We start from the raw sequence: 4,991 nt of genomic DNA on the forward strand, positions 1-4,991 counted from the left end.
TAAAGTTTTGTGACTCACAATTTTGAATAAGAATAGAAGACACATTTGATCATTTCATTTTCTTTTTTTTTAACACGAGGAATATATAATCTCATACCAACAAATCAAAAGCAGGGAAATCTTACCTCAGCAGCAAAATAACAGGAATTAAGAAACACTCCTCATCAATAACTCACACCTCAAGTGATCTCAATTCCACAATAGAAAAAAAAAAACCAAACTAACAAAATGAATTCAAAAATAGTACCCATTCTTATGCTAAGTCTAACTATGCTTAAATGTGGCTAAAGTAAAATTCGCTGTGCCACTCTCTAGATATCCTGTTTCATCTCTGGTTACAATAAAATCAGGCTGAGCCTCATTTCATTTGAAAAAAAATTAAAATTAAAAAATAAAAGGAAGAAATACACCTTAAGGTCAAAGATAGATTTGACCTCAGGTTGAAAGGATAGAGAAGATATTCCAAGCAAATGGACCTAAGAAGCAAGCTAGTGTAGCCTTTCTAATATCTGAAAAATATACTTGAAATGATCATTTTCATTGCAGGATATTTCACAAAGACCAAGATTAAATGTATGGCCCCTTGTATAGACTAAGTACTTGCTATGAACCAAGTCATCTACTGTGCTGCCATCAGGGAAATTATGACCCATGAACATAATTCCTCTTAACAAATTCAAAGAAGTTGTATAAGGAAAGGCTAAGTCATGCAAGGAAATTTTCTGAAGATAGCCCATCATTTTGCATGTCTTATAATGGGTGAGCTCTGAGTTGCAAGGTCACCTGAGACTTCATCACACTATTGCGTCTTGCTGCTTATATTCCTTTTATCAGTAGCTATTTTATAGCCAAAATAAAAGCTTAATCCTTTAATTTCCTATTGTTGGAGAATTTTGTCATAGTAACTACAAAACTTTTGAACAATCCATACATTGTCTTTGTTGTCACAGATATTGGGGCAACTAAAGCCCCTTCGTTTCCAGAAACCTGCAAAGACCTCACATGTTATTTCAAAGTGTTTGCGTCCTCAATATTTTCCATTCTTTTCTTTAGGTGGTACAAGTTGTTATACTCATCCTCATCCACATTTCATGCTTCAGTTATTAAATGATCACTGTCCTCTACTGTTATCCATAATAGAACTTCTCCTTCTAATCCTTAGTTCTGCATGCTAAAAGTAACTATTTGCTGATTCACGGCATATGCCACTTAATCTTCTAGAATCACGGAAATGACATTCTATGATTTTTAAGTCCAGCAAGGTTTAATATATAAAGATATAAGAAGAACTACAAGTAAAGAAAGTAGAGTATAATTTTCCATTCAAGACAATTAAATTGTTTATTGTGTACACATGATAATGGATGATACACAACCATCATTTCCATCTGTTAGTTTATGTGATAACATTCAATTTTGATATTGCATAGGGTGTGCCAACAACCAGTTTATAACCAAATTGTAACCTTGCTTGGATGACCCTTTCAATGGTGAAACTCATTAAAAGTTACAAAAGTAACTGGTAGTTTAACAACACCAAGGCTTTTGAAGATAATGGCTTCTGCACACAAGCAATCATAAATAAATTCCACATGAAGTTTGGCACCACCCTGAAGGAATTGTAACTCCCACTGTTGGAGAAGTTTACCAAGAAAGCTTCTGAATAGACTAACTTTACACAGCACAGTTTTTAAAAAAAGAGATATTTATTCAGGGTCATGAACAGACACTTATATGTACCAAAAAACAGAATGCATGAAAAAGGTCTACAATAAAATTGATTTACACTGTGAACAGAACAGAAACTAAATAATCTGTTATACAATTAGTCACAAATACATTCCTGGAGTTTATGCATACACACATGAGTATTGTCTAAACCATGTCTTCTTTGTAGCAACTAGGCACTGCCACCCTTGTGCTTGGCTGAGTTCACAAATCTGTTGTAACCTGTAGCTTTCCTATCACTTCTCTGGCTTTCCTCTCCTGCTAAGCTTTGTTTTCTGGCTGCAATTAGAACCTCCTGCCACAGCTGTAGATACCACTGCTGCTGGAACCTCCATAGCCACCTTGGTTTTGTGGTTTAGCAAAGTACTGGCTTCTGCCACCATAATGGCCAGAGCTCCTGGCTTCAAAGTTTCCTCCCTTCACCGGTCCAAAAGTTGAAAACTGAATTGTAATTGTCAAAATCATTGTAGCCTCCACCACCTCCAAAATTGCTTCCATCATTGCCAAATCCATTCTGGCCATCCCCACTGCAGCCATATCCACCATGACCACTGCTGCTACCAAAGCCTCCAGCACCACTGAAGTTCCTCCCTCAACCAAAATTGTCATTGTCACCAAAACTCCCTCTACAACCACCACCAAAGTTTCTGGAACCTTTTTGATCTCCTTGCCTCGATGAAGCACTAGACATCTCTTGCTTCAACAGAGCCTTTCTTACTTCACAGGTGTGACCATTCACAGTATGGTACTTCTGAATAACAATCTTATCCACAGAGTCATGGTCATCAAAAGTAACAAAAGCAAAGCCCCTCTTTTTTCCACTGCCTCTATCAGTCATAATTTCAATCACTTCAGTTTTCCCATACTGGTCAAAATAGTCTCATAGGTGATGTTCTTCCATGTCTTTTTAATACCACCAACAAAGATCTTTTTCCCAGTTAAGTGGGCACCTAGTCTTTAAGAATCTTCTCTTGACACAGCTCTCTTAGGTTCCACAACTCTTCCATCCACTTTGTGTGGTCTTGTATTCATGGCAGCATCCACTTCCTCCAGAGTGGAGTATGTGATGAACCCAAAGCCCCTGGATCTCTTGGTGTTTGGTTAGTGTTCCCAATTGTTTGAAATGTCTCCCCAGACTCTTATCAGTTGTTTCTAAGCTCAGCCCTTCTCTGATGAGCTTCCATAGCTGTTTCAGTTCTTTGGGAGACTCTGACTTAAGCATAAAAGCAGAGTGAGGAAAACCTTCAGTGATGTTTCCTCGACAGTTCGTACTTTATAGCCCTGCACTGCTACTCTCTAAACCAAGAACACCTTTCAAGCTTTCTTCTCGGAGTTTAGCTGATTCCAGGAAGGACAGCAACAAATGTCACTTGAGATCAGGAAAGATGTCCAGCCAAATGGTGAGTGTTTTGATGTATTTCTGTGACCTTCCTTTTTTTGAAGGAAGACTAATGTTTGGGAAACTCAGAAAATTGAAAAGGGAATTTCAGGAATAGATATAAAACTTGGGGTCCTTGTGAGGTGGATCAGTGGATAAAGGCACTTCAACCATAACTTGATGAATCAAGTTCAATCTGTCCTAAAAGGAGAGAACTACCTTTTCCAAGTTGTGCCCTTCATGCATAGGTGTGTTCATAGATATGCAAACATGCATACATACATATATATTAAAAATAGTAATACATTTTACGGATTCATAATGTAAAGACGTTATTTTCAGGTGAGGAGTTCATGTCTGGTGTTATGTACTGGCTTCATAAGACTTATTGAAGACCTTCCCATCCTGTTTTTTTATTTCTCTGCTTTCTTGCTACCATTGAGACAATGAACACTGCCCTAGTGTGCTGTTCTCTCAAAATGCTCTGGCTTACTGTGTATACAGGTACAGATGGGGCCAGGTGTCCTTGGACTTTAATATCTAAAACAATGCACCAAAATATTTTTTCTTCTTTTACTTTTTTGGTGTGTCTATATGTATATGGTATTTATCCATATATACCTCTGTGTGTGTGTGTGTGTGTGTGTGTGTGTGTGTGTGTGAGCACTAACATGTATGCATGTGTGTTACCTCCTTCCAGCCTAGCTAGGCTGGCCTCAGACCATCCACCACGGAGGTGAAGCCACCTGTTGTTCTGCTTCTCATCGCTCTCCTTTGATATGCCACTACCTGCCACCTGCCTGAGGCCAAACTGGCTTGCCAAGATCTTCTGGAGTTAACACCAAACTGATCTTCACAAGTTCCTACTAAAAGGCTGATCTGTCTACTTCAAAGGAACTTTGTATGACTGGGAATGAGCCTCCCCTCTTCTTTATAAAGTGTGTTTGCCTACATTAAAGTTGAACCTTGATCAGACTATTGTCTTGGTTCCATCCTTTCTCTTGTTGCCTAGATTTCCTCTTTTCTTTCAGATTCCAAGATGCCTTCCAGGTTCAAACCAGGACATGTGAGCCGCTGGCCAGCCTCAACAATGTGCTCATGGAAGCCACAAGTTGATGTTGGGTGTCTTGCTTTACTGCTCTACACCTTATCCAAGAAACCATAATCTGACAATTAACCCTAAACTTTCGGATTGGTTTAATAGGTAAGGAATCTCCTTTTCAAGGGGTCTCCTTTTCTGCCTCCCAAGTGCTGGGGTTTCAGGTGGCCATTACACTTGACCACATTTTTATGTGGGTTCTGCTGACCTAAATACTGATGCTCATGCTTATACAATAAATGCTATACCTGGGTAGCCATCTCTACAGACACAACTTTTCTCTTTTTAGTTGTTTCTTTTGGCCATCAACTACAGTGATGAAAGCACACAAAGGGGATGGATAGGGTATTTCTGTGGTTATGTTATATGATTTGGGCATAGATTTAGGCTTCCAGTTGTTGGGTTGACAATTACATATATAATCCACACAGAAGATGGTCATGTGAACAATCACCTCTGTGGGAATACTATCTTAAAATTCATCTGATGAGTAGAAAAGGATAAACAGTTTTAATTCATTACTCATTTTATTCATTAGTGCAGCAGATGGCTCATGTTTGTGTTGTAAGCCCAGAGTTGATTTCAATCGATAAAATCGATATGAATGTTGGGCATGGTACTTTGCATTGCTACCCCAGTGCTAAGGATGCAGAGAGAGAAGGTAGGGGAGGCAGAGGCAGATGAAGCAGAGGTAGGTAGATCTCTGGTCCTCACTGGAAAGTGAGATCCAGGCTAATGAAAGCCCATATTGAGAAACAAGGCAAAGCGCTCATGAGGACAGACAGC

At 39.0% G+C, this 4,991-nt stretch overlaps 1 pseudogene; it reads right to left on the minus strand.

Moving 5' to 3' along the window:
- Positions 1 to 1,892: 1,892 nt before the first annotated feature.
- On the minus strand, positions 1,893 to 4,735 carry LOC110303729 (heterogeneous nuclear ribonucleoprotein A1-like; annotated as a pseudogene).
- Positions 4,736 to 4,991: the final 256 nt, after the last annotated feature.

Source organism: Mus caroli, unplaced genomic scaffold (assembly GCF_978045245.1).
Source record: "Mus caroli unplaced genomic scaffold, Mus_caroli_1 scaffold_1, whole genome shotgun sequence".
NCBI lineage: Eukaryota > Metazoa > Chordata > Mammalia > Rodentia > Muridae > Mus > Mus caroli.